The 24,937-nt window shown below is 50.4% G+C and overlaps 2 protein-coding genes across 2 annotated transcripts in view; both read left to right on the top strand.

Annotated features, from left to right (window-relative positions):
- Positions 1-24,937, top strand: part of AARS1 (alanyl-tRNA synthetase 1) — a 370,792-nt gene that overhangs the window by 161,390 nt on the left and 184,465 nt on the right. The gene's annotated exons all lie outside the window — the stretch shown is intronic.
- The window catches only part of ST3GAL2 (ST3 beta-galactoside alpha-2,3-sialyltransferase 2), a 58,183-nt gene continuing 49,897 nt past the window's right edge, over positions 16,652-24,937 (top strand). The window contains exon 1 of the mRNA XM_050772781.1: positions 16,652-16,715. The gene's annotated coding sequence lies outside the window, so the exon portion shown is untranslated. The remainder of the gene's footprint in view (positions 16,716-24,937) is intronic.

Consider the following 24,937-nt stretch of genomic DNA (forward strand, 5'->3'; position numbering starts at 1 on the left):
GCTCACACTTATAATCCCAGCACTCTGAGAGGCCGAGGTGGGCAGATCAAGAGGTCAGGATATCGAGACCATCCTGGCTAACACGGTGAAACACCGTCTCTACTTAAAAAAATAATAATAATAATAATTAGCCAGGCTTGGTCATGGTGGCGGGCACCTGTAGTCCCAGCTACTCAGGAGGCTGAGGCAGGAGAATGGCATAAACCCAGGTGGCAGAGTTTGCAGTGAGCTGAGATAGGGCCACTGTACTCCAGCCCGGGTGACAGAGCGAGATTCCCTCTCAAAAAAAAAAAAAAAGAGTGATGCGGCTAGGCTCAGTGGCTCACACCTGTAATCCAAACACTTTGGGAGGCCAAGGCAGGTAGATCACATGGTCAGGAGTTTGAGACCAACCTGGTCAACATGGTGAAACCCCGTCTCTACTAAAACTACAAAAATTAGCCAGGTGTGGTGGCAGGAGCCTGTGATCCCAGCTACTAGGGAGGCTGAGGCAGGAGAATTGCTTGAACCTGGGAGGTGGAGGTTGCAGTGAGCTGAGATCACACCACTGCACTCCAGCCTGGGCAACAGAGCAAGATTATGTCAAAAAAAAAAAAAAAAAAAAGGCCGGGCGCGGTGGCTCAAGCCTGTAATCCCAGCACTTTGGGAGGCCGAGGTGGGCGGATCTCGAAGTCAGGAGATCGAGACCTTCCTGGCTAACACAGTGAAACCCCGTCTCTACTAAAAAATACAAAAAAAAAAAAAAACTAGCTGGGCGAGGTGGCGGGCGCCTGTAGTCCCAGCTACTCGGGAGGCTGAGGCAGGAGAATGGCGGGAACCCGGGAGGCGGAGCTTGCAGTGAGCTGAGATCCGGCCACTGCACTCCAGCCTGGGCGACAGAGTGAGACTCCGTCTCAAAAAAAAAAAAAAAAAAAAAAAAAAAAAAAAAAAAAAAAAAAAGAAGGCGGAAGGAGAAAGGGGAAAAGTGATGCTTCCTTTGCATCCCACTGAGGTACACAGGGAAAAAAAAAAAAGAAGAATGATGCTCTGAGAAAACATCAAGTGTTAGGCTGGGCGCAGTGGCTCATGCCTGTAATCCCAGCACTTTGGGAGGCTGAGGCGGCGGAATCACCTGAAGTCAGGAGTTCAAGACCAGCCTGACCAATATGGAGAAATCCCATCTCTACTAAAAATACAAAAATTAGTGGGATGTGGTGGCGCATACCTGTAATCCCAGCTACTCAGGAGGCTAAGGCAGGATAATTGCTTGAACCCAGGAGGCGGAGGTTGCAGTAAGCCGAGATTGTGCCATTGTACTCCAGCCTAGGCAACAAGAGTGAAACTCTGTCTCAAAAAAATAAATAAATAGGCTGGGCACAGTGGCTCATGCCTGTAATCCCAGCACTTCGGGAGGCCGAGGCAGGCGGATCACGAGATCAGGAGATCGACACCATCCTGGCTAACATAGTGAAACCTCGTCTTTACTAAAAATACAAAAATTAGCTGGGTGTGGTGGCGGGCGCCTGTAGTCCCAGCTACTCGGAAGGCTGAGACAGGAGAATGGCGTGAACCCAGGAGGTGGAGATTGCAGTGAACCGAGATCGTGCCACTGCACTCCAGCCTGGGCAACAGAGAGAGACTCCGGCTTAAACAAACAAATAAATAAATAAAAATAAATAAATAAATAACAAGTGTTAGTGAAGATGTGGAGAAATTGGAAGCCTGTCCACTGCTGATGGGAGTGGAGAATGGTGCAGCAGCTATGGGAAACAGTATGGCGCTTCTCATAAAATTAACACTAGAATTACTAGGTCTGGATGGGACAGGCAGGGTTTGCAAAAGGATCAACAAGTCTTTGTCTACAGATTTATTACATCCGTCTTTGGAAGAAGAAGAGAAAAATCACAAAAGAAACGGCTAGTTCAAAGTCCAGATTCTTATTTTATGGATGTAAAATGTTGAGATTGTCCCAAGATTACCATAGTTTTCAGCCATGCTCAGACAGTGGTTCTTTGTGTGGGTTGTTTAACAGTATCAGCCTACAGAAGGAAAGGCCAGACTCACAGAGCGTGTTCACTGAGAGGAAAGCATCACGAATGGAGTGATCCACACCACTTCCGGAATCTGTGTTCTCTCACAGAAAGCCTTATCATAAGTCTAGCAATTCTAATTCATCTGCCAAGATAATGTATTCATAATTATGTTTGATTTTGCAAAGTATACAACAGTGATCTATTTCGGTGTCCATTTTCCAATAAAGTCCTGATTATGGGCAAAAGAAAAATTACTATATGATCCAGCAATTTCACTTGCTCTGTCACCCAGGCTGGCGTGCAGTGGCCCAGTCATGGTTCACTGTAGCCTGGACCTCCCAGGCTCAATTGATCCTCTTGCTTCAGCCTCACAAATAGCTGGGACTACAGGCGTGTGCCACCATGCCTGGCTAATTTTGGTATTTTTAGTAGAGACAGGGTTTCCCATGTTGGTCAGGCTGGTTTCAAACTCCTGACCTCAAGTGATCTGCCCGCCTTGGCCTCCCAAAGTCCTGGGATTATGGGTGTGAGCCACTATGCTTGGCCTCATCTATTCTATAATTATCTTTTTTTTTTTTTCTTTTTTGAGATGGCATTTTGCTCTGTTGCCCAGGCTGGAGGGCAGTGGCGCAATCTCGGCTCACTGCAACCTCCGCCTCCCAGGTTCAAGTGATTCTCCTGCCCCAGCTTCCCAAGTAGCTGGGATTACAGGCGTGCACCACCACGCCCAGCTAATTTTTAAATTTTCAGTGGAGACGGGGTTTCACCATGTGGGCAGGCTGCTCTCGAACTCTTGACGTCATGATCAACCCACCTCGGCCTCCCAAAGTGCTGGAATTACAGGCGTGAGCCACCGCACCAGGCCAAATTTTAAATGTTTTGTAAAAACAAAGTTTCCCTATATTGCCTAGGCAGCTCTCCAGCTCCTGGGCTCAAGTGAGCCTCCTACCTCAGCCTCTCAAAGTGCTGGGATTACAAGAGTGAGCCACTGTGCTCTTGCTCTTACCATGCTGCAACAAATAACCTTCTCTATGTGTAACTTTGAACATATACAAATAGGATACTTTGTTACAAAGTAAATTGCTAGGGCCAGGCACAGTGGCTCACACCTGTAATCCCAGTACTTTGGGAGCCCCAGGTGGGTGGATCACCAGATCAGGAGTTCTTTTTTTTCTTTTTTTTTTTTTGAGACGGAGTCTTGCTCTGTAGGCCGGGCTGGAGTGCAGTGGCCGGATCTCGGCTCACTGCAAGCTCCGCCTCCCGGGTTTAGGCCATTCTCCTGCCTCAGCCTCCGGAGTAGCTGGGACTACAGGCGCCCGCCACCTCGCCCGGCTAGTTTTTTGTATTTTTAGTAGAGACGGGGTTTCACGGTGTTAGCCAGGATGCTCTCGATCTCCTGACCTCGTGATCTGCCCGTCTCGGCCTCCCAAAGTGCTGGGATTACAGGCTTGAGCCACCGCGCCCGGCCAGATCAGGAGTTCAAGACCAGCCTGACCAAGATGGTAAAACCCCGTCTCCACTGAAAACACAAAACAATTTGCTGGGCATGGTGGTGCCTGTCTGTAATCTCAGTTACTCCGGAGGCTGAGGCACAGAATTGCTTATAAGCAGGAGGCGGAGCTTGCAGTGAACCATGATTGCGCCACTGCACTCCAGCCTGGGCGACAGAGTAAGACTCTATCTCAAAAATAATAATAATAAAAATTAAAAAAAGAAAAGAAATTGCTAGGTCAAATGGTTTGTGCATTTGTAATTTTGAAGATATTACCATCATACAGGTGGCACAGATTTCCAGTTACACTAGCAGTGGATACGGATGCCCCACACTCTTGCCAAGATAGTTATCAAGTGTTTTGATCGTTGCCAATCTGGTGTGTGAACAATGATATCTCAGTGTGGTGATTTTCATCCGCATTTCTTTTTTTTTAAGGTGGAGTTTTTCTCTTGTCTCCCAGGCTGGAGTGCAATGGCATGATCTCGACTCACTGCAACCTCCGCCTCCCGCGTTCAAGCAATTCTCCTGCCTCAGCCTACCAAGTAGCTGGGACTACAGGTGTGTGCCACCATGCCGGGCTAATTTTTGTATTTTTAGTAGAGACAGGGTTTCACCATCTTGGCCATGCTGGTCTCGAACTCCTGACCTCATGATCCACCCACCTCGGCCTCCCAAAGTGCTGGGATTACAGGCGTAAGCCACTGCGCCCCGTCTGCATTTCTTTTGAGAGTGATGTGGGGCCGGGTGCGGTGGCTCATGCCTGTAATCCCAGCACTTTGGGAGGCCGAGGCGAGGGGGGGGATCATCTGAGGGTAGGAGTTCAAGACCAGCTTGACCAACATGGAGAAACCACGTCTCTACTAAAAACACAAAAATTAGCAGGGCATGGTGGCGCATGCCTGTAATCCCAGCTACTCGGGAGGCTGAGGCAGGATAATTGCTTGAACCCAGGAGGTGGAGGTTGTGATGAGCTGAGATCCTGCCATTGCACTCCAGCCTGGGCAACAGAGCGAAACTTTGTCTCAAAAAATAAATAAATAAATAGCAAATGTTAGTGAAGATGTGGAGAAATTGGAAGCCTGTCCACTGCTGATGGGAGTGGAGAATGGTGTAGCAGCTATGGGAAACAGTATGGTGCTCCTCAAAAAATTAACACTAGAATTACTAGGTCTGGATGGGACAGGCAGGGTTTGCAAAAGGATCAACAAGTCTTTGTCTACAGATTTATTACATCCGTCTTTGGAAGAAGAAGAGAAAAATCACAAAAGAAACGGCTAGTTCAAAGTCCAGATTCTTATTTTATGGATGTAAAATGTTGAGATTGTCCCAAGATTACCATAGTTTTCAGCCATGCTCAGACAGTGGTTCTTTGTGTGGGTTGTTTAACAGTATCAGCCTACAGAAGGAAAGGCCAGACTCACAGAGCGTGTTCACTGAGAGGAAAGCATCACGAATGGAGTGATCCACACCACTTCCGGAATCTGTGTTCTCTCACAGAAAGCCTTATCATAAGTCTAGCAATTCTAATTCATCTACCAAAATAATGTATTCATAATTATGTTTGATTTTGCAAAGTATACAACAGTGATCTATTTTGGTGTCCGTTTTCCAAAATAGTTTTGATTATGGGCAAAAAAAAAAAAAATTACTATATGATCCAGCAATTTCGCTTGCTGTGTCACCCAGGCTGGTGTGCAGTGGCCCAGTCATGGTTCACTGCAGCCTGGACCTCCCAGGCTCAATTGATCCTCTTGCTTCAGCCTCACAAACAGCTGGGACTGCAGGCGTGTGCCACCATGCCTGGTTAGTTTTTGCCCAGTCAAAAAATCATTTTATTATGGAAACTTCAAATCTATCCAAAGGTGATAAAAATGTTATAATTAATTAACCTAGAGTAACTACTCATCCTCTTTTTTTCTTTTTTTTTTTTTTTTTTTTTTTTTTTTATATAGAGTCTCGTTTTGTTGCCCAGGCTGGAATGCAGTGGTACGATCTCTGCTCACTGCAACCTCTGCCTCCTAGGTTCAAGCCATTCTCCTGCCTCAGCCTCCCAAGTAGCTGAGATTACAGGCATTTGCCACCATGCCTGGCTAGTTTTGGTATTTTTAGTAGAGACAGGGTTTCACCATGTTGGCCAGGCTAGTCTCAAACTCCTGACCGCAAGTGATCTGCCCGCCTCAGCCTCCCAAAGTGCTGGGATTATGGGTGTGAGCCACTGTGCCTGGCCTCATCTCTTCTATAATTATCAATTTAACCAACCTTGTTTTATCTATCCCTATACCTCAACCCTGGATTATTTTGAAGCAAAAATTGAGAAAAAGACTCTGTCTCAAAAAAAAAAAAAAAAAAAAAAAAAGGAAGAAAAAAAGAAAATGAGACAAATAACACAATTGAAAGCAGGAGCTCAAAGAGATGTTTGTACACTCATGTTCATAGCAGTAGTATTTAAAATAGCCAAGAACTGCAAACAACCCATCATTGACAGATGAATGAATAAAGAAAACGTGGTATGTACATATAATAGACTATTATTCGGCTTTACAAAGGAAGGAAATTCTGACATATGCTACAACATGGATGAACCTTGTGGACATTATGCTAAGTAGAATATGCTGGTCACAAGAGGACAAGTACTATGTGATTGCACATTTCCTATTAGCTACTTGGTCATTTTCTTTTACTTTTTTTTTTTTTTTTTTTTTTTTTTGAGAGACAAGGTCTTGCTCTGTCACGCAGGCTGGAGTGCAGTGGCACAATCTCGGCTTACTGCAGCCTGGACTGGGACCTCCCACGCTCAAGGGATCCTCACATCTCACCCTGCCAAGTTGTCTATTTGGTCATTTTCTTACAGATTTGCAGAATTATTTTGTATTAGGGCTGGGCGCATTGACTCAAGCCTGTAATCCCAGCACTTTGGGAGGCCAAGGTGGGTGGATCGCTTCAGGCCAGGAGTTCGAGACCAGCCTTGCCAACATGGTGAGAACCCATCTCTCCTAAAAATACAAAAATTAGTCCAGCATGTTGGTACGTGTCTATAGATCCAGCTACTCGGGAGGCTGAGGCAGGCTGTCACACAAGCTGGGGTGCAGTAGCGCGACCTTGGCTCATGGCAACCTGTGCCCCCAGGGTTCAAGTTATTCTCCTGCCTCAGCTTCCCAAGTAGCTGGGATTACAGACACCTGCCACCACGTCTGGCTAATGATCCTTAAGTGATCCGCCCACCTCAGCCTTCCAAAGTGCTGGGATTACAGGCATGAGCCTCCTTGCCCAGCCAAAAAAGACACAAATAAAAAAAAAAAAAAGGCCGGGAGCGGTGGCTCACATCTGTAATCCCAGCACCTTGGTAGGTCGAGGCTGGTGGATCATAAGGTCAAGAGATAGAGACCATCCTGGTCAAAGTGGTGAAACCCTGTCTCTACTAAAAATACAAAAATTAGCTGGGCGTGGTGGCACGTGCCTGTAGTCTCAGCTACTGGTGAGGCTATGGTAGGAGAATCACTTGAACCCAGGAGGCAGAAGTTGCAGTGAGCTGAGATTGTGCCACTGTGCTCCAGCCTGGCGACAGAGCAAGACTCCGTCTCAAAAAAAAAAAAAAAAGGCCGGGCGCGGTGGCTCATGCCTGTAATCCCAGTACTTTGGGAGGCCCAGGTTGGGGGATCACCTGAGGTCATGAGTTTGAGACCAGGCTGGCCAACATGGTGAAACCCTGTCTCTACTAAAAATACAAAAAATTAGCCAGGCATGGTGTTGGGCGCCTGTAATCCCAACCAAATGGGAGGCTGAGGCAGGAGAATTGCTTGAACCTGGGAGGCGGAGGTTGTGGTGAGCTGAGATTGTGCCACTGTACTCCAACCTGGGCAACAGAGTGAGACTTTGTCTTTAAAAAAAAAAAGAGTGGGGGTGAGGGTGATGTTGACATGGGGCTGAGGCATCTGGGGAGAACTTTCTAGAGGAAAGAAAACTCAAAGTGGACTTTGGACAGTCAGGCAGAATTTAGATGAATGGATAGGACCAGAAAGCACAGGGTAAATGGGTGGCCCAATTGGACAGGGAATTGGGAGGTAGTGCAGGTGATATGCTGGTGGGTCCTGTTGGAACTGAGGTCCCACCCAGGCAAAGACCTTTTAATTCTTCCTGAATAATCTGCTAACAGATATCTGAGAGATGGATGTAAACTCAGAAAGGCTCATTTAACTTCTGCCTGTGAGGGAATGTTGCCACTGCATGTGACTTGGGCACAGAGGCAAAGTCCTTGTAAGCAGGGCATGGCGGGTGATTGAATGGGCAGACTCGGGACTGCATATGGATTACTGAGTCCCCTATGGGCTGTGATGGGAACAAATGAAAAGGAAAACCGAGGCCAGGTACGGTGGCTCACACCTATAACCACAGCATTTTGGAAGGTCAAGGTGGGTGGATCAGTCGAGCCCAGGAGTTCCAGACCAGCCTGGGCAACGTGGTGAGACCCTGTCTCTACAAAAAAACACAAAAACTAGCCAGGTGTGGTGGTGGCACATGCCTGTATTCCCAGCTACTCAGCAGGTGGCTGAGGTGGGAGGATTGCTTGAGTCTGGGAGGTCAAGGCTGGTGAGCCATGATTGTGTCACTGCTTTCCAGCATATATGACAAAGCAAGACCCTGCATCAAAAAAATAAAAAAATTTTTTTTTTTTTTGAGACGGAGTCTTGCTCTGTCACCCAGGCTGGAGTGCAGTGGCGCGATCTTGGCTTACTGCAAGCTCTGCCTCCCAGGTTCACGCCATTCTCCCGCCTCAGTCTCCCGAGTAGCTGGGACTACAGGCGCCCACCACCACGCCCGGCTAATTTTTTGTATTTTTAGTAGAGACGGGGTTTCACCGTGGTCTCGATCTCCTGACCTTGTGATCCGCCCGCCTCGGCCTCCCAAAGTGCTGGGATTACAGGCGTGAGCCACCGCGCCCGGCCCCAAAAAAATAAAAATTAAAAAAAAAGGAAGGCCAGACACGGTGGCTCATGCCTGTAATCCTAGCACTTTGGGAGGCTGAGGGAGGTGGATCACCTGAGGTCAGAAGTTCGAGACCAGCCTCGCCAACATGGTGAAAATCCATCTCTACTAAAAATACAAAAATTAGTCCAGCATGTTGGTATGCGTCTATAGACACGTCTAAAGATGCCCAGCCCTGGCCAACACGGCAAAACCCTGTTTCTACTAAAAATACAAAAAAAAAAAGAAAATTAGCTGGGCATGGTGGCAGATGCCTATAATCCCAGATACTTGGGAGTCTAAGGCTGGATGGAGAATTGTTCCAGCTGGCGGGGCAGAGGTTGCAGTGAGCTCACGCCACTTCACTCCAGCCTGGGCAAAAGAGCGAGACTCGGCCGGGCGTGGTGGCTCACGCAAATAATTCTAGCACTTTGGGAGGCTGGGGTGGGTGGATCACCTGAGGTCAGGAGTTCAAGACCAGCCTGGCCAATATGGTGAAACCTTGTCTCTACTAAAAATACAAAAATTAGCAAGGCATGGTGGTGCGCCTGTAGTCCCACCTACTCTGGAGGCTGAGGTGGGAGAATCACTTGAACCTGGAAGGCAGAGGTTGCAGTGAGCCAAGATCATGCCACTGCACTCTAGCATGGGTGACAAAAGCAAAACTCTGTCTCAAAAAAAAAAAAGGAAACAGAAAAGTACCTCTGAGTCCATGTGAGTCAGAGTCCATTGCCTCTGGCAGCTATTTGGCAACTTGTCCAAGGACCTAGGGTTAACTCATCCTATTGACACTTTAATTTTTTTTTTTTTTAAGACAGAGTCTCGCTCTGTTGCCCAGGCTACAGTGCAGTGGCGTGATCTCAGCTCACTGCAACCTCCACCACCCAGTTCAAGTGATTCTCCTGCCTCAGCCTCTCCAGTAGCTGGGATTACAGGCATGTGTCACCACACTTGGGTAATTTTTGTATTTTTAGTAAAGGTAGGGTTTTGCGCCGGGTGCGGTGGCTCACGCCTGTAATCCCAGCACTTTGGGAGGCCGAGGTGGGCAGATCACAAGGTCAGGAGGTCAAGACTATCCTGGTTAACATGGTGAAACCCCGTCTCTACTAAAAATACAAAAAATAAAAATTAGCTGGGTGCGGCAGTGTATGCGTGTAGTCCCAGCTGCTAGAGAGGCTGAGGCGGGAGAATGGCATGAACCCGGGAGGCGGAGCCTGCAGTGAGCTAAGATCATGCCACTGCACTCCAGCCTGGGTGACAGAGCAAGACGCTGTCTCAAAAAAAAAAGACAGGGTTTCGCCATGTTGGCCGGGATGGCCTCGAACTGCTGACCTCAGGTGATCTGCCCACTTGAGCCTCCCAAAGTGCTGGGGTTACAGGCATGAGCCACCATGCCCAGCCCCTCTTGACTCTTTTTGTCTTTTTTTTTTTTTTTTTTTTTTTGAGATAGAGTCTTGTTCTGTCACCCAGGCTGGAGTGCAGTGGCACAATCTCAGCTCACTGCAACCTCTGCCTCCTGGGTTCAAGCAATTCTCCCTCAGCCTCCCAAGTAGCTGGGGCTACAGGCACCCGCCACCAAGCATGGCTAACTTTTGTGGTTTTATTCAGTAGAGACGCAGTTGCACTATGTTGGCCTGGCTGGTCTCAAACTCCTGACCTCGTGATCCACCCACCTCGGCCTCCCAAAGTGCTGGGAATACAGGCGTGAGCCACCGCGCCCAGCCTCTTTTGACTGTTATTTATTTATTTATTTATTTATTTATTTTTCCAGAAAGGGTCTCAGTCTGTCACCCAGGCTGCAGTGCAGTGACACAATCTTGGCTCACTGCAATCTCTGCCTCCTAGGTTCAAGCAATTCTCTGCCTCAGCCTCCTGAGTAGCTGAGATTACAGGCGCCTGCCACCATGCCTGGCGAGTTGTTTTTTTTTTTTTTTTTTTTGAGAGGGAGTCTCAATCTGTTGCCCAGGCTGGAGTGCAGTGGCACAACCTCGGCTCACTGCAAGCTCCACCTCCTGGGTTCATGCCACTATCCTGCTTCAGCCTCCTAAGTAACTGGGACTACAGGCTCCTGCCACCGCGCTCTGCTAATTTTTTTGTATTTTTTTAGTAGAGACAGGGTTTCACCATGTTAGCCAGATGGTCTCAATCTCCTGACCTGGTGATTCGCCTGCCTCAGCCTCCCAAAATGCTGGGATTACAGGTGTGAGCCAATGCGCCCGGCCCAATTTTTGTATTTTTTTAGTAGAGACGGGGTTTCACTATGTTGGCCAGGCTTGTCTCAAACTCCTGACCTTGTGATCTGCCCACCTCGGCATTCCAAAGTGCTGGGATTACAGGCGTGAGCCACTGTGCCCAGCCCCTTTTGACTCAGTGAGATAATGAGCGGGGAGCTAGAACCTGGGCCCCTGTGACGCAGAGTAGATACCTACTTTGTCAAAGATAAACAAAGTCAAGGAAAAAAAAAAAAGATAAAGCTAGATGTTAGTTGAAGTGGGAAGGACAGAACAGGCACACAGTGGCCTGTAATCCCAGTACTCTGGGAGGCTGAGGTGGGAGGATCGATTGAGTCCAGGAATTCGAGACCAGCCTGGGAAAGATGGCAAGACCCGTCACTATCTTAAAAACAAAAGAAAATTAGCTGGGCATGGTGGTGTGTGCCTGTACTTCTAGCTCAGGAGGCTGAGGTGGAAGGATCCCTCGAGCCCAGGAGTTCGAGGATGCAGTGAGCCATGATCACACCACTGCAATCCTGCCTGGGTGAGACAGCAAGACCTCGTCTCTAAAATGAAAAAAAAAGGTGGTAAGAACAGATTTTACTTTGTAATACACTATTGCAGTAGGGAAGAGGGTCCAGTGTGAACTTGGCCCAACTTTGATTGGTACAGAAGTGACTGGGAATTTAAATTTATTTTTTAGAGATGGGGTCTTGCTATGTTGCCCATGCTGGTCTCCAACTCCTGTCCTCAAGTGATCCTGCCACTTCAGCCCTCAGAGTAGCTGGGATTACAGGCACAAGTCAGTGAGTCTGGCAAGATAACTTGTGTTTTTTGTTTGTTTTCTGACAGAGTCTTGCTCTGTTGCCCAGGCTGGAGTGCAGTGGTGCAATCTCAGCTTGTTGCAACCTCTGCCTCCCAGGTTCAAGTGATTCTCCTGCGTCAGCCTCCCAAGCAGCTGGAACTACAGGCACCCACCACCACGCCTGGTTAATTTATATATTTTCAGTAGAGACGGACTTTCACCATGTTGGCCAGGCTGGTCTCGAACTCCTGACCTCAAGTGCTCCAGCTACCTCAGCCTTCCAAAGTGCTGGGATTACAGGTGTGAGCCACTGCTCTCAGCCTAAACACCTTAAAACTTGTGTTTCAGAGTGGATGAAGGAGTAGGGAAGGTGGAAAGCAGAGGTTCAGTAGAGTCAAGGACATGAAAAATTGCAAAGGATCGGGCAATGTACAGCTCTGTCCACTAGCTGGCAATTATTGAAGTTAGGATTCTATCCTCCCACATCATCCTTCAGGATGATGACATTCAAGGAATGGCTTTCAGGTCCTTGAGAAAGACACTCTTGAGTTATAGAAGATACTTATACATCTCAAAGGATCAGAGAAGGAATTCACAACTGTGAGCCCTTTTTAGTAAATGCTCTGAGAACGTGTAGCCGGAGCCTATGGCTGGGTGTTGCCTGGAACAGTCAATTCTTTCGGCAGTGGCGGGCTTTCTCAGGCAGGCACTTTTAGGTGGGATTGGGCCATGCTAAGATGTGACCTTGAACTGTTAGAAACTATATTAGTGTTTAAGTCTTTTTTTTTTTTTTTTTTTTTTTTTTTGAGACAGAGTCTCGCTCTGTCGCCCAGGCTGGAGTGCAGTGGCCGGATCTCAGCTCACTGCAAGCTCCGCCTCCCGGGTTCACGCCATTCTCCTGCCTCAGCCTCCCGAGTAGCTGGGACTACAGGTGCCCGCCACCTCGCCCGGCTAGTTTTTTGTATTTTTTTTTAGTAGAGACGGAGTTTCACCGTGTTAGCCAGGATGGTCTCGATCTCCTGACCTCGTGATCTGCCCGTCTCGGCCTCCCAAAGTGCTGGGATTACAGGCTTGAGCCACCGCGCCCGGCCAAGTCTTTTTTTTTTTTTTTTTTTTTTTTTTTTTGAGACGGAGTCTCACTCTGTTGCCCAGGCTGGAGTGCAGTGGTGCAGTCTCTGCTCACTGCAACCTACACCTCCTGGGTTCAAGCAATTCTCTGCCTCAGCCTCCCCAGTAGCTGGGATTATGGGCGCCCACCACCACGCCCCACTATTTTTTGTATTTTCAGTAGAGACAGAGTTTCACCATCTTGGCCAGGCTGGAAGAGTTCAGGCCACCCCTGAACTCCTGACCTCGTGATCCACCCACCTTGGCCTCCCAAAATGCTGGGATTACAGGTGTGAGCCACCGCACCCAGCTTTCTTTTCTTTTTTATGAATAGAGACAGGGTTTTTCCATGTTGCCTAGGCTGGTCTCAAACTTCTAAGCTCAGACAATCTATGTGCCTAGGCCTCCTAAAGTGCTGGGATTACAGGCATGAACCACCGTGACCAGCCTTTGTAGAAGCCTTTTAATGTGGAGGGAGAAGGGTGGGTAAAATCACTTGAGTTGAGAGTCTGTAGGTGTTTTTTTGTTTGGTTGGTTTTTTTTTGTTTTTTTTTTTTTTTTTTGAGACGGAGTCTCACTCTGCCAGTCAGGCCGGGCACGACTCACTGCAACCTCCGCCCCCCTCCGGGTTCAAGCTGTTCTCCTGCTTCAGCCTCCTGAGTAGCTGGGATTACAGGCGCCTGCCACCATGCCCGGCTAATTTTTGTACTTTTAGTAGAAACGGGGTTTCACCATCTTGGCCATACTGGTCTTGAACTCCTGACCTCATGATCCATCTGCCTCAGCCTCCCAAAGTGCTGGGATTACAGGTGTAAGCCACCATGCCTGGCCCTTTTTTGTTTAAGACAGAGTCTCACTCTGTTGCTCAGGCTGGAGTGCAGTGACAGGATCTCAGCTCACTGTAACCTCCACCTCCCAGGTTCAAGCAATTCTCATGCCTCAGCCTCCCAAGTAACTGGGATTACAGGCACGCACTACCACGCCCAGCAAAGTTTTGCATTTTTGGTAGAGACAGGGTTTCATCATGTTGGTCAGGCTGGTCTTGAACTCCTGGCCTCACGTGATCCACCTGCCTCAGCCTCCCAAAGTGCTGGGATTACAGGCGTGAGCCTCAGTGCCCAGCCTATTTTTTTTAGGATATGCTAAACAAGGGGTGGATTATTCATGAGTTTGCTGGGAAAGGGGTAGGCAATTCCCCAAAGTAAGGGTTCCTCCACTTTTTAGACCATATAGGGTAACTGTCGGGTGTTGCCATGGCATTTATGAACTGTCATGGCACTGGTGGGAGGGTCTCTTAGCATGTTAATGCATTCTAATTAGCATATAATGAGCACTGAGGATGACCAGAGGTCACTTTCGTCACCATCTTGGTTTTGGTGGGATTTGGCCAGCTTCTTTACTGCCACCTGTTTTATCAGCAAGGTCTTTGTGACCTGTGTCTTGTGCAGACCTCCTATCTCATCCTGCGACTTAGAATGCCTTAACCTTTAGGGAACACAGCCCGGGAGGTCTCGGCCTTATTTTACCTAGTCCCTATTCAAGATGGAGTTGCTCTGGTTCAAATGCCTCTGCCACTGGGATTATAAGCTTAAGCCATGAGCCCAGCCAAGAGTCTGTAGTTTTTATGGGCCAAGATTGAGGCCTAGTTGAGAAGGGGGCTTGGCGAAGCTTGTCTAGAGTTTGGTCAAGGAGTTTGGTCAGCTGACAGGTGGAAGAGTCTAGGTTCCTCCTGCTTGAGGGTGATGCTTACTAAGCTTTCTTTTCAGCAGTTTGTAGCTGCAAGAACAGCAGAATAATAGGTAGTAAGAAGGGCCCACCTGGGTCAAAAAATGAGAACCATTCTTGGCTGGGTGTGGTGCTGGCACTTTGGGTGGCCGAGGTGCGCATATCACTTGAGGTCAGGAATTCCAGACCAGCCTGGCCAACATAGTGAAACCCTGTCTCTATTAAAAATACAAAAATTAGCCAGGTGTGGTGGTGCATGCCTGTAATCCCCACTGCTCTGGAGGCTGATGCACAAGAATCACCTGAACCCCAGAGGCAGAGACTGCAGTGAGCCGAGATCATGCCACTGCATTCCAGCCTGGGCGATGTAGCGGGACTCCGTCTCAAAACAAATAAACAAAAAGAATGAGAACCTTTCTCAGTACCTGACAAGCCAGGAATCTACTGCCCCACCTCCCACTTCCCCAGCCTGTCTTAGGCCATAGCCCACCCAGAGGTAGCAGACACTACTAAACTGACCTTGTCCTAGGGGTTTGATATCACAAATCCTGGCTTGTATCCATGGCTTGGAAGGTAGCACCAGGCATGCCCCTGCTGCCCACCTTGCACGAGAAAAACCTTCCCAGCTTTAGGGGGAATTTCAAGGGGTGCCAGAACACCTGCAGGCAGATGGCTCAAGTGGTATCTTCCTTTAGGGAGTGTACTGATTTACTGCTATTAAAGACAGCATTCCTGGCAGAGCACAGTGGCTCACATGCGTAATCCCAGCACTTTGGGAGGCCGAGGCAGGAGGTTCGCTTGAGCCCAGCCTGGGCAACATGGGAAGTTTGAGACCAGCCTGGTCAACATGGGAAAACCCTATCTCTACAAAAAACACAAAATTTAACCGGGTATGGTGGTACATGCCTGTAGTCCCAGCTACTCAGGAGGCTGAGGTGGGAGGATCTGTTGAGTCTGGGAGGTTGAGGCTGCAGTGAGCCGTGATCACGTCACTGCACTCCAGCCTGGGCGCAAAAACAAAGAGCATTCCTGTGCTAAATTGGACTAGACTGGGACCCTGCCTTCCCGGGTTTGGCTCTTCAGGGCCGTTATTAATTATCCCACAGAAGGGCCATCCTTGAAAGAGGATACCGGTGTGCTAGCAGCAAACACCAACAGCAGAGGTTATCAGGTTATCAAAGCAGTAACCGGCAGCATGAGTAACACCTGGAAACGGGGTAGCAATGCCAATCCTGGGGCCTGCCCTAGAGCTAAAAGAACCAGAAGCTGAGAGTGGGGACAGCAATCTGCGTTTAAACAAGCTCACCAAGAGGATCCCATACACACCAAAAATTCAGAACCACTTTAGCCTCACCTCAGCCTGTTGGAGGGGCGAAACTGCGGTCCACCTGGAGTTTCATAAAGGTTTTGAACTAGGTGCGGAAGTTAGGGAAAGGATGAGCTAAGAAAAGACATGCCAAATATTTAAAATACATTCACTTTGCCCTCAACAGTAGGAAGCTACAGGCATCTAAGACAGAGCCTGCAATGGGAGATGCCCCCGTGGATGAGGAAACAACAGACACTCTGCCCCCTTTTCCTCTCTTCCCGGGTGGGGAACACAAAGTCCAGCGAGGCCAAACCCCCGCCTGCACCGCTGATGGGGTCTCTCTCCCCTTGGGCCAGGGCGCAGCATCCCCACCGCAGCTTGGGCTTTCAGAGCCTGGGCGTGAAGCCAAGCTGGCCTCAGGTCGCGGCTCTTTGAAAGCGCGAGTGGGAACAGTGCCCTCCGGCCGGGCTCGTCCGCAGCTGGCCACAGCAGCATCTGACAGGCGTCGTCGGCTAGTGTGCACCTCACTGGAAATCCAGGCATCCCACCCGCCTCGGGGCCGTCTGCTCCAGCCGCCCGAGCCTGGCCTTCTGAGAATGAAGACTTCCCATCCCCCTCCTTCTCCCCTCCTGCGGGGCGGACCCCCGAGCCCTAGCGAAACTACAAAGCCCACAATCCCTGGGGATCGCGCGCTGTCTTCTGGGAGATGTAGTCCTGGACGCGGGGCGTCTCCGGCGGCCCAGAGCCGCCTAGACTCCATATCCCAGCATGCCGGTGCGCGTGCGGGGGGCGGAGGGAGGGAGAAACGGGGAGGATGTGAATGGGGTGGGGGCAGTCGCCCCTGTCCCCCACCCTTCCCTTCAAGCCGGGCAGGGGTGGGGGGAGGGGCCGGGCTGAGGCGGCGGCGGCGGCGCTCGGGTAGGGCTGGGCCAGGCAAGGGCGGGACTAGCCCACGGCGGGCGGACAAGAGAGCCGCGAGCTAACGGGTCCGGACGCCGGCGGCGGCAGCGGCGACGGCTTTCTGCGCCGGCGGAGGCGGCGGCAGGAGCGGCGAGTATGGCCCGCGCAGCGCCGGGCGCTGACTGAGGTGCGCGGGCGGGATGAGGGCGGGCGGGATGCGGAGCGCCCCGGGCCCCCAGCTGCCCAGACCTCCTATGCGCGGGCAGCTGGCGCGGCCCAGCGACCCAGACCGGCCCGGTCCAGCCCCGCAACTTCCCCCGGGCCGGGGCACCGGGCTCCCTCGTGTAGGCGGGGATCCGCGCGCGTTGGCCTCATTCCGGATCCCCGCCTTTTGCTCTGCAAGTCCAGCCGCTCCCAGCCTCCCAGGGCTCCCGCTCCGCTCCTTTGCCGGTAGCCCCCAGCCCCAGCCCTCGGAAGAGCTCCCTGCCCTGGTCCCGACTTCATTCCACTCCCTAGTTCGTACCCCTAACCCCTGGCTCTCCCGGCCTCTGCTCCACCTGGGAGACCCCGGCCCCACTCTTGGCCGGAGCCTGTCTGCCCCATCAGCACCTCTCTCCTCTCTCCCCTGTGATCTTTCCCCTACCTGGCACTGCCCCCTAACCACCCTCAGTGGCCCAGTTCTCACGGCTCGACCTTCCTACTTTGGGGAAACTGAAGCACGTAAGCCAGAAACTTGGCCAGTGCTCCAGTCCCGTGGAGGCTGGCCTGAACCCCGTCTCTCCTCTCTCCTATTCCTTCTCTGCCTGGGAATGGAAGTCATTTCTTCCCCCCAGTCATTACCCTGTGACTGGACCAAACTTCCACCCCCTGCTACAGCTCTGGGCTGAGCTCACTTGATCTCCCCTTAGCTTCCTGTCACTCCTGTTGGCCTTCCCTACTTCGCATAGCCCATTCCGGGCCCCCTCTGCCTGTAGAGGAGTCACCACCCATTGCTTGCTTGCTCAAGTTAGCCTTTCGAGTTATCTTTTGCCAACTGCATCCACCTCCCGTCTCCCATCTCCCATCTTGCCTCTTGCTTTACAGCTGCGTAAAGGAGCGGAGGACTGAGTCAAAAGTGGTGTTGGAGAAAGGGGCTAGAGAGGTGCTGGGGGCAGGCAGGGACTTGAGGCCTCTTTTCAGTCAAAGCCTCCAAGGGGGTACACGCACTCTGGGGCCTCTGGCCAGTAACTCACACTCCTGCCTCGTCTTTGGGACGAATGTTTGGAAGCTCGTTGGCCACCCCTTCCTTGCCCGGTGGGCTCTGAAGCCTCTCTGAGGTGGAAGGTATCCCTGGTTTTTAGAGAGAGGGTGGCATAAGAGGAGTCTGGGAGACCACACCCCTCAGCTTCATCTTGCTTCTGCTGCTAACTTTGGAGGGGTTGCCCTTTCAGGGAGGGATGCCTGCTGGCTGCCCTGATCTCTCTGTGGAGGAAGGCACAGAGTATGTGGGCGGTGATCTCAAGTTTTGTCGTGGTGCTCAGTGTTTAGAGGAAACGAGGGCTCAGAAAGGTGGCACAGATTTGCCTGTATTATTCAGTTTTTTGTTTTGTCCTCTTCAGATTTTTTTTTTTGCGGGGGCGGGGTGGGGCGGAGGAGGATGGTCATCCATTCTACCCCAGTCCCCAGTTTCCACTGGGATGGGTGGAGGAAGGGAGGGACGGGAGGCTCCAGGAGTTCTGTGGGGTCCTGAAGGAGCAATTTTGATCTGAACCAGATGGTTCACTGCTTCAGCAACCCCCTTCCCAGCCCTCCCCCTTGGCTGTGAATTGGATGCTTTTAACCTTGTAACTTGAGAATGGAGGAAGGGAGGCCAGGGGGCCAACTGTCTGTGTGGGTGTTTATGTCTGCCTCTGCACCCTTGCCTGCAAGCCTGGCAGGGGCCTGTGGGAGTGACCACGCATGGGAGTGCATTGTTGTGATGTGCTGTGGCACGCTGATGGCTCCTGGGAACTTTTGGAGTGCAAATCCCAGATAAAGCCAAGCTTCTAAGAGCGACTGGCTATTGCCTCAGGGGAGCATTTCTACTCCAGCCAAGCCTCAGGGTAAGGACCACTCTTCTTGAGAAGGCACCTGAGATTAAGGAGTCTGCAATACCAGGATTGGGGATTTGGGGAGGCTTGATTTTTCCATGTCTATTCTTGGCAAAAGAAGACCTGAGGGGTAGGGTCTGGGGAGAGGGATGGGAAATGGATTCTTTTGCATTGTTCTGTACCACATCCTGCCTTATTTTGGCGGTATTTGTGTACTTCATTTTGGCTGTCATTAGACTGTGGATGCTCTTCAAATGTGTCCTCATTTTCTGAAATACCACCACCTGGTTTGGTCCTCAGCACATAGTGGGTGTTCAGTAAGTGAATTACAGCAGAAGGTCTCATGGTTACAAGTTTAGGGAAGGATTCTTCACCCTTGACTGAGAGTCAGAGTCCCCTGGAGAGCTGGTTAAGGCACAGATTGTGTGTGGGGGGGGACTCCAGAGTTTTATGGTTTAATCTGGGTGGAGCCTATATTTTGCATCTCTCTCCAGCTCCCTAAGCTAACACTTTGAGAACCACTGGTTTGGGGCCATCACAATTGCTTGAGAGATTAATCCAAGCAGATGTAAAGTCTTTTTTTTTTTTTTTTTTTTGAGATGGAGTCTCACTCTGTTGCCTAGACTGGAGTGCAGTGGCACGATCTCGGCTCACTGCAGCTTCCGCCTCCAGGGTTCAAGCGATTCTCTTGTCTCAGCCTGGTTGGCCACCCCTTCCTGGGGTGACAGGAACCTAGGATTACAGGCATATGCCAGGACACCTGGCTACTTTTGTATTTTTAGTAGAGACAGGGTTTCACCATGTTTGCTAGGCTGGTTTTGAACTCTTGACCTCAGGTGATAGGTGATCCCCCCCGCCTTGGCCTCCCAAAGTGCTGGGATTACAGGCATCAGCCACCACTCCTGGCCAGAGGTAAAGTCTTTTTTTTTTTTTTTTTTTGAGACAGAGTCTTGCTCTGTCGCCCAGGCTGGAATGCAGTGGCATGATCTCAGCTCACTGCAACCTCCGCCTCCCAGGTTCAAGCGATTCTCCTACCTCAGCCTCCCCAGTAGCTGGGATTACAGGTATCTGCCACCATGCCCGGCTAATTTTTGTATTTTTAGTAGAGATGGGGTTTCTCCATGTTGGCCAGGCTGGTCTTGAACTCCTGACCTCAGGTGCCCCCCCCCCCCCGTCTCGGCCTCCCAAAGTGTTGGGATTAGAGGTGTGAGCTGCTACACCCAGCTCAATGTAGTCTTTTTTTTTTTTTTTTTTTTTGAAACGGAGTTTCCCTCTTGTTGCCCAGGCTGGAGTGCAATGGCATGATCTCTGCCTCTCAGGTTCAAGCTATTCTCCTGTCTCAGCCTCTCGAGTAGCTGGGATTACAGGCATGCACCACCATGCCCGGCTAATTTTTGTATTTTTAAATTTTTTTTTTTATTTTTTGAGATGGAATTTTGTTCTTGTTGCCCAGGCTGGAATGCAATGGCACGATGTCAGGTTACTGCAACCTCCACCTCCCGGGTTCAAGTGAGTCTCCTGCCTCAGCCTCCCAAGTAGCTGGGATTACAGGCAGGTACCACCACGCCCATCTAATTTTTTTGTATTTTTAGTAGAGACGGAGTTTCTCCATGTTGGTCAGGCTGGTCCCAAACTCCTGACCTCAGGTGATCTGCCCGTTGTGGCCTCCCAAACTGCTGGGATTACAGGCATGAGCCACTGTGCCCGGACAGCTAGATGTAAAGTCTTAAGAGGGACTTTCTTCCACCTTACTTCCCCACCAGGCTATTCTGGCAGCTGTACTGGTTTGACTTTTCTTTCATTCTGATGCTGCCTAGGATTGGTAATGATTGGAAGGACACTGCCCCACGGTTTTTTGAAAGAATGCCCCACAACCAAGCAGGAAATTTAGGAGCCGTGGCTTTGGAAAAGGGTAACTGTGTGGACATAGTGAAGCAAATTGCTGCACCGGGCCCTCGTCTGGCCTGTGCCTGTTTCCCCAACCAAATGGGTTGGGGTGGCCGGGCGCGGTGGCTCAAGCCTGTAATCCCAGCACTTTGGGAGGCCGAGACGGGTGGATCACGAGGTCAGGAGATCGAGACCATCCTGGCTAACATGGTGAAACCCCGTCTCTACTAAAAAATACAAAAAACTAGCCGGGCGAGGTGGCGGGCGCCTGTAGTCCCAGCTACTCGGGAGGCTGAGGCAGGAGAATGGTGTGAACCCGGGAGGCGGAGCTTGCAGTGAGTTGAGATCTGGCCACTGCACTCCAGCCTGGGTGACAGAGCAAGACTCCGTCTCAAAAAAAAAAAAAAAAAAAAAAAAAAGGGTTGGGGTGCCTGCCAAGTAAAGTCCTGCCATGGCTGCACACTAGACAGGGTGCCTGGGAGTCTTTGAAATTTAGAAAAGCAGGAGGCATCACTTACATTGTGCTTTGCAGAGCATTTTCCAGCTGTTGTTTTATAGGTCAGTGGAACATTTATAAGGCAGATACAGACTTAGGTAGGGTTACTGAGGAACAGAGAGATACACTGTGGGTCACACAGCGGCCCTGGGACTCCTGATTCCAACGCCAACGGAGTGGCTGCTGAACCAGTTGCTGCTAATAGCTTGAATCATGGCTGCTGTTCATTGAGTGTTTGCTGCCAGCCAGGCACGGTGCTAGGTGCTCTCTGGTGTTAGTGAATCCTCACAGCAACACTGCAAGGCTGGCGTTGTTGCCGCTGCTTTGTAGATGATGAACTGAGACTTAGAGAACTTATCAGTCATGCCCAAACAGACAGCAGGAGGATCTGGGATTGAAACTCATGTCTTTCTGCCGCACAGCCCCTGCTCTTAGTTCCTGCTCCTTGTTGTGCTCAACAAACCTTAATTGTCCTTTGGGGTCGTCTGCCCCCAAAAATCTGAATTTTGTTTGTTTGTTTGTTTTTGAGACGGAGTCTCATTCTGTCACTAGGCTGGAATGCAGTGGTGTGATCTCGGCTCACTGCAACTTCCGACTCCTGGGTTCAAGTGACTCTCGTGCCTCAGACTCCCAAGTAGCTGGGATTACAGGCACGCACCACCACACCCAGCTAATTTTTGTATTGTTACTGGAGACAGGGTTTTACCATGTTGGCCAGGCTGGTCTCGAACTCCTGACCTCGTGATCTGCCCACCTCAGCCTCCCAAACTGCTGGGATTACAGGTGTGAGCCACTATGCCTGGCCAAGTCTGAGTTTTTTTGAGCCGAGAACTTTGCTGAGTGTTGTGGAGGAGACAGTAATGTCCAAGTTGCTGTCCCCTGGGAGGGGGATAAGACAAGTCTACCAGTAGATCTACAGGGGAAGTGGCCAGTTAAAGGAGGTCTAAGTCATCCCCATAGGGGGTTCAGAAAAGGCATTTTTGGGATGGGCCTCTAAGGGTAGGTTTCCAGGCAGTGCCTGTGGGCTGGAGGGGTGTGCAGGCCAACAGGTACAAAGACAGGCTATTACAAGGCACATTTAGGGAGATGTCCCTTTTGTCTAGAGCATAGGGGATTTATTTAGAAAGTAGTAAGGAATCCTGTTTGGTTGCAACCAGAAACTTGGCTGCCTTTGGCAGGAAAGCACTTCCTTGGAAAGCTGTGGGAACTATAAAATCAGAGTGACGACTCAGGACCCAGGTCCCCTCCAGGGTCTTGGAGTGGGTACAGCAGGGACCAAAGGCCAGTCTCTTCAGGGAACCACTGTTGCCAGGATGCATCTGCTCCAGCGGTGCTCAGTCATTTTGTCACCACTTGGGATTCATATCCGAGGGAGGAAATGTCTGGTTGGCCCAACCTGGGCCGTGTTCCCTTGTTCTCTTCCTTGGCCAGTGAAGGGCTGGTGGCATGTTGGGCAGTTCCCTCGCAACCCTGCATCCAAAAGCAAAAGTCTCCAGAAGGAGAGAAAATAGACACTGCAAAAAATCAGTCCAGACAGGTGCTGGATAAGGACTTGAACTGACAGGTGGTGACACAGGGGGCTTTAGTCTGACTAGTTTCTGAGCAGACTGAGGGCAAACTGACAGCACAGTATGGCTGGGTCATAAGGGGACAGAGAGAGGAGGGAGGGAGGAGATGGAGAAGTAGATAGGTCCAGGTGAGATATCATGCAGAACTTGGCAATAGAAGCGGAAAAGTGGGAACAGTCTAGAGAGCTTGTGAAAGTAGCTGTCTTCGGAGCAGACACTTGATGGGCTCGGGCTTGTAGTTTCAGTGCCTGATGATGAGAGCTGGTTCCTTTACTGAAATGGGGCAGTCAGGAGGAGGAAGAGTTGAGGAGAAGGTGATGTGGACTTGCTTTGGAGGAGCTGTGTGCTTATGCTGACCACACAACTGGAATCCTGTTGAGCTGCCTGAGGTTGGGGGCCTTGCCCTGAGGCCGTGGGGCCCCTGAGCCCCAGAGGCTCTCTAGGTGCTGGACGCAGCTGGGGCTCTCTGCCAGCTGGGTGCTTTTGCATCTCTTCTGTTTCCACATGCAGCCAGGGATGGGCTTCTCCTCCTTCCCCTTCTGTCCTTTCAGTTCCCATGTCCCAGCTTCCCTCTCACACACCTGAGCCCTTACCAACTAAAGGACCTGGCCCTGCTTTCTGAAACCGAGTTTTCCTTCCTCTCTGCTCAGAGTGCTTGTTAATGGTAAGTCCTCATCAGCTATTAGGGTAGACATCTCCAAGTGACATGTCACAAGGAGGGGGTCTGAACTTTACCTGCTATCTGGGGGAAATCAGGCTTTTTCCTCCAGTTATGCCATGCTCATCAGGGACCCCTGCCTATGTCCCTAACCAGCCATTTTAGAGTACTTCTTGTTGCTATTTATAAATTATTGTTGTAGTTATAACACATTGTCAAGCTTCCATGTTGCCATTGCGGACCTTGTGGGGTTCCAGGGCACAGGCCGGGCTTTGGGCGATCCTAGCTTTCCAGCTGAGCCCTGGCGGTTTCCTGCTGCAGAAATGGGTGGGAGGGGGGAGCAGAGTTGTCTTGGGTGGAGGCAGGAGGAGCTATGCTGAAGGGTGCCTTATCCCTGCGGATTCTTAGAGCAGGTCATCTTCCTGGAGTGAAGAGGACTTGCCTTCAATTCAAATATATGTGCTGTTTTACCCTCTATTAATGCAGCGGATATTACTGTGTACAATAAGGTGAATAAGGGCCAAGGTAAATCTAGAGGGAAAAAATGTAATCTTTTAAAATTTTGCCAATCATGCTAAATGGGGCTCTGTTATCCAGGCTGGAATGCAGTGGTGCTGTCATAGCTCACTGCAGCCTTGAACTCTTGGGGCTCAAGTGGTCCTTCCACCTCGGCTTCCTGAGTAGCTGCAACTGCAGGTGTACACTGTTTTGTGCCCAGCTAAGTTTTTTAATTTTTTTTTTTTTAAGACAGAGTCTTGCTCTGTTGCCCAGGCTGGAGTGCAGTGGCACCATCTCGCCTCACTGCAAGCTCCACCTCCCGGGTTCACACCATTCTCCTGCCTCAGCCTCCCGAGTAGCTGGGACTACAGGCGCCCGCCACCTCACCTGGCTAGTTTTTTTGTATTTTTTAGTAGAGACCAGGTTTCACCGTATTAGCCAGGATGGTCTCGATCTCCTGACCTCGTGATCCACCCGTCTCGGCCTCCCAAAGTGCTGGGATTACAGGCTTGAGCCACCGTGCCCGGCCTAATTTTCTTGTATTTTTAGTAGAGACGGGGTTTCACTGTGTTATACAGGATGTTCTTGATCTCTTGACCTCGTGATCTGCCCACCTCAGCCTCCCTAAGTGCTGGGATTACAGGCGTGAGCCACCACGCCTGGCCAGTTGTTTTTTTTTTTAAGAGATGGAAGTTTTGCTGTGTTTCCCAGGCTGGTCTTGAACTCCTGGCTTCAAGTGATCCTCCCACCTGGCTAAATTTTATTTGCATGATGGTGATAATTAACACAACACACATAGTTCTGGTATCAGATTTTGAAAACAACTCAGCTTTTTCTTTCGGATGCTATTAGTTTCCAGGTGAATGGGCCCGTCCTCCTGGGAGGTGGCATTGTGGGGCTCAGGGGCAGAGAGGGGACCTTGAGGTGTTGAGGCATGACCCAAGTACCTGCTCTGCTTTCTCTCTTGACTGAGCAGTCCTAGCCCTGTGGGCAGGCAGCAACCCCCAGCCTCAGCAGGTCAGCAGCCTTTGGAGGGAGAAAATTGGCAATAAATGTTAATAGCTAATTGGTCTACAGGTAACTACTTTGGTGTGGAAAAATGAACAAGTTATTTATTTGTGTGGCTAAAGGGAACTTAGAGGGATTAGGGCTGACAGTGAAGAGGGGAAGGTGAGGAGAGGCACAGGTCAGGGGATTGCCCTGCCCTGTCACCCCCTTCTCTCCACCCCCTGC

The sequence above is a fragment of the Macaca thibetana genome, chromosome 20 (assembly GCF_024542745.1).
Source record: "Macaca thibetana thibetana isolate TM-01 chromosome 20, ASM2454274v1, whole genome shotgun sequence".
Taxonomy (NCBI): domain Eukaryota; kingdom Metazoa; phylum Chordata; class Mammalia; order Primates; family Cercopithecidae; genus Macaca; species Macaca thibetana.